Here is a 12,739-nt window from a genome sequence, read left to right on the forward strand (position 1 = left end):
AAACCCACGCTCACACAGGGAGAATGTACAAACTCCACACAGCCATTCACCTGAGGCTGGAATCGAACCAGGGTCCCTGGCTCTATGAGGCAGCACTGCTAACCACTGAGCCACCATCCTGCCCATATGACAGATGTCATCTACTGTACTATCAAGCAGCACTTCCTCAGCAATAAATTGCTCACTGTAGCTCAGTTTTATCTCTGCCATGGCAACTGGTATCACATCTCATCGAAAGTTTGTCTAGAAGGTGGACCGCACAAAAAAGCTGCATTCTATAGGTGAAGTGAGAGTGACTGCACTTGTCACCATAATTACATTTGACCAAGTGAGGCATCACGGACCGATAGCAAAACTTGTGCAAATGGGAGTCAGGGAAACCTCTGAACTGGTTAAGTCATACTAGATATAAATGAAGATATTTGAGGTTGGTTGAGCGTAGCCATCTCAGCTCCAAGTTAGTTCTGCAGCAGTCCCCCAGGGGAGGTGTTTCTGAAGAAGGCAGTAGATCAGAAATGGAAAGCTAAGGCACTATGCTTCTATGGGATGATAAGGTTTCTCTCTTGTTAGACAGAGATGATTGCTGATAGTTTAATTGGTCAGTCACCACACCTCAAACAAAGGGAGAGGTAGAGATGGACAGTCCTTTATATTCACCTCAATCAGTCCAGGAATTGAACTCATACTGTTGGCACGTCCAACTGATTGAATTAACCAAACCTTTTCTTGTGTCCTTCAGGTAGACATTTTACAATCAATCTGTTTCTAGACATATTACACAGCTCTGGTGTAGGTGGAACTTGAAGCAAGTTTCCTAGCTCTGAGGGAAGGACACTATCAGTCACTTATATGACTGCTCTCTGTCCTAGGCCAAACAATCTTCAGCTGCTTCAGAAATGACTACCCCTCCACTATAAAGTCACAAGTGTGTGCGCTTTCCAATGATTGGATAATGGCCAACACCATTCATGACTACTCAGATACTGAAGTAGATCTTATCCAAATGCAGAAAGATCTGAAACATATGCAGGCATGGGCTGAAAAGTGACAAGTAACATTTACAATACAACTATTACTTCTAACAATAGAGAATTAAACCATTATCCTTTAACATTCAATGCTATTATTGTAACTGAATTCCCATCTACCAATATCCTGGGGAATATCATGAACCAGAACTGGACTCATCAAATAAATTCAATGGCTACAAGAACAGGTCAGAGGCTAGGAATCCTGCAGCAATAACTCACATCATGATTTCCCAAAGCCTGCCCACCATGACTAAGATACAAGTTGAATGTATGTATGATAAAATGCACCTCATTTGCCTGGGGAAGTGCAGATTCATGCCTCATCCACTGGCACTAAGTAGTAGCAATGCCTGCCAACTATGCAATGCTCCTTCTAAAGTACCTTAGAATACACGACCATCAAGAAGGACAAGGGCAGCAGATGCGTAAGACCACAGCCATGTTTGTGTTCCATTCCAAGCCATCCACCATCCCGATTTGGAAATATTTTGCTGTACCTTCAGTATCAGTGTTTCATGTTCCTCCTAATGGGATTGTGGATCTACTTACAACGCATGTACTGCAGCAGTTAAAGGTGGCAGCTCATCACCACCTTGCCAAGGGCAAGGAATAAGCAATAAATACCGGCCCAACTGCATTCCATGAATAAATAAGAATGAAAAATATTGTCTAAACATGACCAATGCTGGAGACATAGTTTTGGGTTTTGTGAGCACAGGCTGGTTGGGTCCAGTCAGTACCTGGTTTGTTGTGAACAGCTGAAAGGAAATGCTGTTTGACACAATCTGTCAGTCTTTCTGAGGCAGGGCCTATCCCTAGTATTCAACAGACACTGACATTCACAAACCATATTACTGAGCTGTGAGAGGCAGATGCAATTGAAAATCGTTTCATATCTGGACTGTAGAATACTTCAAAACAAAGTGATGTTGTTGTCATGAATATAATAGCATAAGGGAAAAAATATATATATTTTCAAAGTCCTTGTGCTTAATAATAATTTGATCTTGTGTGCGGGAACAAGACTCATCATTTCAAATTCCCTTTTTGTGATATGTGCACAGTTTACATCATATTGTTATCATAAAATTTGACTGAATGAATGGGTGAATTTGTGTTCATTGGACAGTCAAAAAGGGGATATTATCCAAAGGTTTCGGAACTTCAGTAACGAAACTTTCCTGTTAATGGTTAGAGCAATGTTGAAAACATTCACAAAGGAGTTTCTATCATCTCAAGCCACACACAATGTAGCTGTAAAATTCTATTCAGACACCAACGTTGTGGAGCTGATATATACTGGATAAGGTGTATGAGTGATTCAATGTAAGGCACCATGTGCTGCAGGGGTCCATCACTTTTAGAACACCTTGATTCAGAATCTAGTCCAAGGTACAGATTTACAGAGTTTAAGCAGTACACCAGAAGAGATAAACTAACAAGACATGGTTGTTGGCTGGTCACTTTCACAAATGTTAAACTGCTTTTGGGGCAGCACTGATCCCTGTGATCACCCATTTGCCAGTATGCCGCTTGCATTTTCCTGTTTTTCAGGTATGTCTCCAACTGTTCTGTTGTGAGGGATTATGTGAATAACTATCCAGCTCCAGTTTGGAAGCTCTCGAGACAGAGTTTGGAGATAGCCAGTATTTTTCAGGTAGTGGTGAGGCCCAGTAGCATGGTGACTGAATTTATGGTGTATTTTCAAAACCATTTTTAACAGTATGCTAAGTGCAAGATGGTGTGTTCACTGATCTGAACATGAATCAATTATTTACTACAGTCACTAAATTGTGTAATAAGTAAGTGTGTACTTGGTAATTTAATTATTGTTCACTTCAATTGTTTCAACTCAAAAACAATGATGTTTGATTTACTTTAAAATATGTAAGAAATAAAATGATATTCACTCTTTATTGTGCAAAATGTAAAAGTGACCTGCTGTATATTTCCCACAGACTAATCAAGCAACGGTCAGACATTGTCTGTAAAGCAGGATTCAGTGAACAGAAATATGTTCCAGACAACATTACTATCCTTTCTGGTAGATTGTGCTCCACTTACAGGACATTGTTACATATTAGTTACATATTAATGAACTGAAACCTAAACCCATTGCAAAAGATGAAAGACTTAACAACAATCCAGGTTTGTTCAATATATCATTTCAGTTGCATGACACTGTAATCCATTGCTATAAATTCTGTGTCCTTTGGTCCTATGCTCCACAACCACCTGATGAATGAGTTGTGCTCCAAAAGACTGTGCTTCTAAATAAACCTGTTGGAGTATAACCTAGTGTGGTGTGATTTTTACTGTCCAACCCAGTCCAACACCAGCAACTCCACAAAAGGACAGAGTTAGGCAGACAAGGCAACTCCTTGGTTTATAGTCAATATAGTGCTCAGCATTAATGCCAGATCCCGCAGCTGCTATACTGCTCTGCAGCAGATTATGACGGAATCAATATTAGGGAAACATATACTTGACCACATCGTCGCCAATCTGCATGCTGCAGATGCAACTCTCCATTTAATATGTCGGTAAGAGAGGCCACTGTACAGTCTTTGGGAGGAAGAAGTGCCATCTTCACATTTTGTAGACCTTCCACCATGTTATGTACCATACTCTGTACTCAACTGGACTGACTTCAAACAGATCGAGCAACTAACGATGAGGCTTTCATGAAGCGCAGTGGGCCGTCGCCAGCAGCTCAATCATACTCTTCACGACCCATACAGTCTGCAACCACACAGCCACACTACAGTAACCACCAAGCCAGAGGTCCACCCTGGCTGAATGCAGAGTGCAGAAGGACATGCTGGAAGCAGCGCCAGCCAAGCCTAGATATGAGATGACAACCTGGAGAAGCTCTTATTGTCTTCAGCTACAAACAGCATCAGCAGCAAGTGATGGACAGTGCTATGCAATCCCACAATTATTGGTTCAGATCTATCTTTGCAGTCTTGCCATATGCAGTGATAAATGATAGTGGATAATGAAAGAGACCATTGAAGGAGGAGGCTGATCTTCAACAATGAAATTCCCAGTTATGGGGAGCGCAGTCATCAGGGAAAAAATAAAGCTGCTGCATTTGTAACAATCTTCAGCTGAGAGGGGTGAGCAAATGATCCATTTATGCCTCTTCAGCAGCCCCCAGCATCAAATATATCAATCTTCAGACAATTAGATTCACTCCACACAATATCAAGAAATGGCTAGAGACACTGGAGGCTGTGATGGCTGTGGGCCTTGACAGCAATTAACTCCAGAGATTGCCACATGTAGAGCCAAGCTGTTCCATTCCAGCAAGAACACTGATGTCTACCATAAATCTGTAAAATTGCCCAAATATGCCCTATACACAAAAAGTAGGGCTCTTGCATTGCAGCCAGTCACTGACCCATCAGTGCTGAAAATGTGTTGCTGGAAAAGCGCAGCAGGTCAGGCAGCATCCAGGGAACAGGAGAATCGACGTTTCGGGCATAAGTCCTTCCTGAAGAAGGGCTTATGCCCGAAACGTCGATTCTCCTGTTCCCTGGATGCTGTCTGACCTGCTGCGCTTTTCCAGCAACACATTTTCAGCTCTGATCTCCAGCATCTGCAGACCTCACTTTCTCCTCAAAGACTGACCCATCAGTGTACAGTCTGCCATGTAAATGTGAAGCAAGGTGTCAGCAATGATGTGATTAATCAACAATACCCTGCTCAGTGACATTCAGTCAGTGTTGTGACATAACCACTCAGCTCCTGACCCCATGGCAGGCTTAGTCCAAAAGAGTGGGACTCCAAAGGGGAAGTGAGAGTATTTACTCTGAACATCGAGTCATCATTTGACAGTGTGTGACAATAGCAGCCCAAGTAAAATTATAGTTAATCAGAATCTGGGGGAAACTCTCTGCTGGTTGGAGTGATCACCATCAAAAAGTGTCAGTAATTCGACACCAAGACACCTCGGCAGGCATTTCTGAGGAAAGAGAGTGTCCAAGACTCAACCATCTTCAGCTGCTGCAATGACCTTCTGTCCAATATGAAGTCAGACACGGGAATGTTTACTAATTATACCATTCCCCAGATGCTGAAACATGTTCAAATGCAACAAGACATGGGAAATATCTAGGCTTCGTCTGACAAATGGTAAAGAATATTCATACCACATAAACGCTAGACAAATACAACAATAAAGAACAAACCATTCTTCTTTGGTTTTCGGTAGCATTACCATAACAGAGTCCTAAGCTTAGTTGTTATTAGCGCCTGGGTGTTATCATTGACCAAAATTTGTCCTGGACTATCCATAAAAATAACACTGTCTTCAAGAGTGGCTCAGTTGCTAGGAAGTCTGCAGTGAGGAATCCACCTGCTGACTGTCCAAAGCCTGGGATACATTATGTCCCAGGAATAACAGAGGGTTAAAAAAAGCCTATTTGATTGCTATCCCTTCCACAAACACTCATCACCCCACAACTGGGACAAATTAGTATCAATGTATACCTTCTACAAGCTGAACTTCACCAAGGCATATTAGACAGTATCTTCCAACCCCACAACCAGCTAGATGGACATAGACAGTTGGTAAATGGGAAAACCACCCATCTGCAAGCTCCCTCCTTCATACGGTCAGATGTGATGACTTTCACTCATGATTTTACAATCCTTTGGTCACAAAAATCTGTCTTGGTCCAAATGCAGCAAAACTTGGACAAGAGCTTGGCTTGGGCAGACAAATGACATATAGCATTCGTGCTGCATAAACGTTAGACAATGACAATCATACAACACCTCACCGTCGCCGTTTATCATCGAGACCTGACCTTTGCTGAATCCATTGACACTACCATTCTGAGATTTATCGAACACCACATAGCTGCTATGGTGAAAATACCAGAACAGAAGTTCGGAATCCTGCAACTAGTAACCTTTCTCATGTCTTGCCAAATCCTGTCCACTATCTCTAAGGCTCAAGTTAGGAATATGATGGAATAATTGCCACTTTGCTGAATGAGCGCAGTTCCAATAGTCCTGAACATTTTGACGCAATCATAGAACAAGCAGATAACGTGATTGATCCACATCCACAATCACTCCCGCCATACACCACCGACACTCAGCAGCAGGCACGTGCACACTACGCCACTCATAACATAGCACCTTGTACACTCATTCCCACGATCGTCTGGAAGAAAAAGGACAGCATTTTAGGAATATTGGTCACAATTCATTTCATTCTGACATAAGTGTTGTGCAGGACAAAGCTATACTCAGATATGTGGTTTTAGTTTGACTCAGTCTAATTTTACTAAACTGAGAAGAGATTTCATTAAGTGAACAGGAAACATGAACAAAAAGATAAATCAGAATCAGAGGAGTCGCAGGTATTCTGAGAGATTAAAATGGCTCCAAGAAAATGTGTTCCCACAAAGTAAAGAAAGAATCGAGCTGCTAAATCTGGAGATCACTGGAAGTCCATAAACATTAAACACAAAATGAATGCTTTCGTCAGACAATGGGAACTCGGTACTACAGAGAAGTGTGGAATGTGGAGGGTTGCAATCCGAACGAAAATTCGAAAGCAATCAGTGTGTGAGATGATGCTGGCAAGAAACATTAAGTGATCTTTAGCAGATTTTTTTGTCAATACAGAAAAGGACAATAAGTAAAGTAAGGAACATAAAATGCAAACAATAAAAATCACATGTCAAAGTTGAAGGTTTGTGTATGGTTCTTAATTTGGATTGAAGCTTAACAGGATCTCAACAATGTGGGCCATCGTGCTGAATCTGGAGGAATAATTTGAGAACTTCATCAGAACCTTCTTGATGTTACTGTATTTAGGAATATGAGATCTGTTCATCGAGACGGGTGGCAGAGATGGCAAAATTTGGGAACCTTTGAAGACAAGAGACATTGTGAGCTCAGTCAAAAGGAGAAAAGAGGCTCATGTAAGTGTTTGGAAACTGAAGACAGAGGCATTGAAAAACATTTTTAAAAAATGAAAAATGTAAACAATAAGTTAAGAGGGCTAAAAGAAACCATGAAGTGTCTTTGGCAAACAGGTGTAAGGAAAACCCCAAGCCTGTTTACCGTGTGCACGAGGGTAGCCAGAGAAAAGGTAGGTCATCTTCCTGATGAAGAGCTTGTGCTCGAAACATTGACTCTCCTGCTCCTCGGATGCTGTCTAACTGGCTGCTTTTCCAGCACCATACTCTATGAAAGAGTCAGTCCATTCAAGGATCAAGGAAGGACCTAATGAGTGGAGCTGAAGGAAGAAGGTGAAGTTCTCAATGAAAATTTTGCATCAGTATTCACAAAGGAAAAGGACACGGTGGATGGTGTGTCTTGAAAGGGATATGACAATATTCTAGAGTATTTCAAAGGGATGAAAATGAGGATATCCTGGGTGTTTTGAAAATCATTAAGGTAGACAAGTCTCCAGGATATGATGGGATCAATCCCAGAATACAGAGGGAAGTGAGGGAGTAAATTGCTGGCGGATTGTGCACACTTTTTGTTTGCTCTTCAGTCACAGGAGAATGTCCAGAGAACTGGGAACAGCTAAAGTTGTTCCTTGGTTGAAGAAGAGCAACATGGATAATCCAAGAAATTTCAGCTCAGTGAGCCTGATGTCAGTGGTAGGGAAATTACTGAAGATTCTTTGTGATAGAACGGACTCACATTTGGAAAAATATGGACTTATTAGCAATAAACAACATAGCACTTTGTGGGGAAGATCGTTTCTCACAACTTGTTTGAATATTTTGAAAAAGTGACAATGGAAATTGGTGAGACACTTTTTGTTGGCCTATATGAACCTTTGAAATGGTGTCTTAGGGCAGGTTCATACAGAAGGTGAAGTCAAATAGGATCAGTGGTCTGTTGGTAAAATGGAAGCAGAGTTGTTTGATCAGGGAAGATAGAGTATTGGTGGAAGGGTGTTTTTCTGAATGGAAATCTGTGAATAGATTGAGAGAGTTGTAGATCATGAGAATGTTTGGCAGAGGATGCTGCAGGATATAGATAGGCTGCAGATTTGGATAGAGAAAAGGCAGATATAATTTAATCTGGATATTGCAAGGGAATGCATGTTGGAAAGTTGATTGCAGGAGACAACTATAGAGTAAATAGTTATCGCATCAATGTCCAAAGGGATCTAAGCATACAGATCCACAGTTCCCTGACACTGGCAACACGGGTGGAATAGGGTGGTCAAAAAAACTTATGGCGTACTTGCGTACATCCATCGGAGGGTACAGTATAGAAATTGACAGGTCATGATGCAACTGTATAGAAATGTATTTTGGCCACGTTTGGAATATTATGTACAGTACTGATTGGCACACCAGCAGAAGGATTTGGAGGTGTTATCGAGGGTTTGGAAAAAGGTTTAACAGGATGTTATCTGGTTTGGATGGTATTAGCTGTAAGGAGAAATTGGACAAACTTGGTTTGTTTTCACTTGGAAATCAGTGGCTATGGGGCTACCTGATAGGTTGATTCGTGAATCATCTGCTTTCATTCATTCAATGAATCAAGCAGCACTCATCCATTCAATGAAACACACAGCACGTGTTAATACAATGAGTAGACCTTCTGCCATTCATTCAATGCCGCGAGAATATCACGTTCATTCACTGAAACAAGCTGCACACATTCGTTCAATGAAACAGACTGCACGTGTTAATTCAATGAGTAGAGCTTCTCCCGTTCATTCACTGTTTCAAGCTTAACTCATTCCTTCAATGAAACAAACTGCATATGTTAATTCAATGAGTGGATGTTTTCTCATGAAATCCATGCCACGAGTTTAATGCATGGATTCAATGAAACAAACTGCACACATTCATGCAATGAAACAGACCACACGAGTTAATTCAAGGAGTGCAGCTACTCTCATTTATGTCAAGAGCTTAACACATTCATTCAATGGAACACACGACTTTCATTCATTGAATCAAGCTTCAATCATTGACTTAATAAATCAAACGTTATTCATTGACTCATTGAAACAAACATAAGTCATTTATTTAGGCAATCAAACACATTCATTCAACGAAACTCACTGCACATGTTAATTCAATTCTCTGATTTATTCAATATCATGGGCTTAACGCTTTCGTGCAATGAAACAAAATGAGTAGAGCATCTCCCATTCATTCACTATGTCAAGCTTAACTCATTCACTCAAGGAAACAAACTGCCCCGTTAATTCAATGCGTAGAGCTTATCTCATTCATTCCATGGCACGAATTAAACGCATTGATTCAATGAAATAAACTGCACTCATTCATTCAGTGAAACAGACTGTACGTGTTAATTCAACGAGTAGAGCTACTGTCATTCATTCAATATCTCGATCTTAGCGTTTTCATGCAATTAATCAAACTGCATCCATTCCTGCAATGAACCAAACGTCCATCACTGATTCAATGAATCAAATCTTATTCATTGCTTCAATGATTTAAACTTCAATCAGTGATTCAATGAATCAAACGGTATTCATTGACTCAATGAAAGAAACTTAACTCATTTATTGAGTGAATCCGACTGCATTCATTCTTCCAATGAATCTACCTGCACTCATTCATTCAATGAATGAACGACGTTGGATTCACTAAATAAATGAGTTAAGTTTGTTTCATTGAATCAATCAGAAACGTTTGATTAATTGAATGAATGTGAGCAGTTTGTTCAATGAATCAATGCGTTAAACTCATAGCATTGAATGAATGTGGGAAGCTCTACTCATTGATATACCACGTGCACTTGGGTTCATTGAATCGATGAGTTAAGCTTGTCACAATGAATGAATGAGAGAAGCTCTACTCCTTGCTTTAACAAATGCAGTATGTTTCATTGAACCAATGCGTTAAACTCGTGCCATTGAATGAATGAGAGAAGTTCTACTCATGAAATTAGCATATGCAGTTTGTTTCATCGAATGAATGAGTTAAGTTTAACACATTCAATGAATGAGAGAAGCTCTGCTCATTGAATTAAGACGTGCAGTTTGTTTCATTAAATGAATGCGTGCAGTTTGATTCATTGAATGAAAGTGTTCAGCTCGTGGCATTGAATGAATGGCAGAAGCTCTACTCATTGAAATAACACGTGCAGTGTATTTCATTGAATGAATGTGTTAATCTGGAGATATTGTACAAATGAGATAAGCTTTACTCATTGAATACACACTTGCAGTCCGTTTTACTGAATGATTGTGGGTAGTTCTTTTCAATTAATCAATGCGTTAAACTCGTGGCTTTGAATGAATGAGTGAAGGGCTACTCAATTAATTAACATGCACAGTTTGTTTAATTGAATTAGCGACTTAAGATCATGACATTGAATGAATGAGAGAAGCTCTACTCCTTGAATTAACACGAAGGTCCATTACATTGAATGAATGAGTGCAGTTTGTTTCATTGAATGAATGCCTTGAGCTCGTGGCATTGAATGAGTGACAGAATATCTATTTATTGAATTAATACGTGCAGTATGATTCATCGAATGAATGAGTGAAGTCTGATTCACTAAATGAATGAGTTAAGGTTGTTTCATTGAACCAATAAATAATGTTTGATACTTTGAATCAATGATTGAAGTTTGATACAATGAAGGAACGAATGCAGTTTGTTTCGTTGAATGAAACTGTTAAGCTCGAGAATTTGAATAAAGGAGATTAGCTCAACTTGTTGAATTAACACGTGCAGTGTGTTTCGTTGAATGAATGTGTGCAGTTTGTTTCATTGAATCAGTTGGGTTAACCTCGTGGCATTGAATGAATCGGAACATCTCTACTCATTGATATAATACGTGCAGTATGTTTCTTTGAATGAATGAGTTAAGCTTGACCCTTTGAATGAATGAGAGAAGCTCTACTCTTTGAATTTACACGTGCAGTCTGTTTTATTGAATGAATGCGCGCCATTTGCTTCATTGAATCAATGCCTGAAGCTTGTGGCATCGAACAAATGGGAGAAGTTCGATGAATTGAATTAAGACGTGCAGGTTGTTTCCTTGAATGAATGGGTTAAGCTTTACATATTGAATGAATGAACATAGAACATAGAACATAGAAGAATACAGCGCAGTACAGGCCCTTGGGCCCTCGATGTTGCGCCGATCCAAGCCCACCTAAACTACACTAACCCACTATCCTCCATATACCTATCCAATGCCCTCTTAAATGCCCATAAAGAGGGAGAGTCCACCACTGTTACTGGCAGGGCATTCCATGAACTAACGACTCGCTGAGTGAAGAACCTACCCCTAACATCAGTCCTATATCTACCCCCCCTTAATTTAAAGCTATGCCCCCTTGTAATACCCGACTCAATACGCGGGAAAAGGTTCATACTGTCGACCCTATCTAACCCCCTAATCATCTTGTACACCTCAATCAAGTCACCCCTAAACCTTCTTTTCTCTAGTGAAAACAGCCCCAAGTGCCTCAGTCTTTCCTCATACGATTTTCCTACCATACCAGGCAACATCCTGGTAAACCTCCTCTGCACCCGTTCCAATGCCTCCACATCCTTCCTATAGTATGGCGACCAAAACTGCACACAATATTCCAGATGCGGCCGTACCAGAGTCTTATACAACTGCATCATGACCTCAGGACTCCGGAACTCAATTCCTCTACCAATAAAAGCCAGTACGCCATATGCCTTCCTCACCGCACTATTTACCTGGGTGGCAACTTTCAGAGATCTGTGTACATGGACACCAAGATCCCTCTGCTCATCCACACTACCAAGTATCCGACCATTAGCCCAGTACCCCATCTTTTTGTTATTCTTCCCAAAGTGAATCACCTCGCACTTAGCTACATTGAATTCCATCTGCCACCTTTCTGCCCAGCTCTGCAGCTTCTCTATATCCTGCTGTAACCTGCCACATGCTTCCTCACTGTCAACAACTCCTCCGACTTTCGTGTCATCCGCAAACTTGCTCACCCAACCTTCTAACCCCTCTTCCAGGTCATTTATAAAAATGACAAACAGCAATGGTCCCAAAACAGATCCTTGCGGAACACCGCTAGTGACGGCACTCCATGAAGAAACTTTGCCATCAACTACTACCCTCTGTCTTCTTCCATCCAGCCAATTCCTAATCCAAACCTCCAACTCACCCTCAATGCCATATCTCCGTATTTTCTGCAGTAGCCTACCATGGGGAACCTTATCAAACGCCTTACTAAAATCCATATATACCACATCTACCGCTTTCCCCTCATCAACCTCCTTCGTCACCTTTTCAAAGAATTCAATAAGGTTTGTGAGGCACGACTTGCCCTTCACAAAACCATGCTGACTATCCTTGATCACATTATTCCTATCTAGATGTGCATAAATCCTATCCCTTACAATTCTCTCTAAGACTTTGCCCACAACAGAAGTGAGACTCACCGGCCTATAGTTACTAGGGCTATCCCTACTCCCCTTTTTGAACAAGGGAACCACATTTGCTATCCTCCAGTCTTCTGGGACTACTCCTGTAGACAAAGAGGACATAAAAATCAAGGCCAATGGCTCTGCAATCTCCTCCCTTGCTTCCCAGAGAATCCTAGGATAAATGCCATCAGGCCCAGGGGACTTATCTATTTTCACCTTTTCCAGGATTTCCAACACCTCTTCTCTACATACCTCAAAGCCATCCATTCTACTTATTTGTGCCTCAGTATTCTCATCGACAACAATGCCCTGTTC

Source organism: Chiloscyllium plagiosum, unplaced genomic scaffold, assembly GCF_037043375.1.
Source record: "Chiloscyllium plagiosum isolate Xiang-an unplaced genomic scaffold, Cpla_swu_hap1 HiC_scaffold_26, whole genome shotgun sequence".
Lineage (NCBI taxonomy): Eukaryota > Metazoa > Chordata > Chondrichthyes > Orectolobiformes > Hemiscylliidae > Chiloscyllium > Chiloscyllium plagiosum.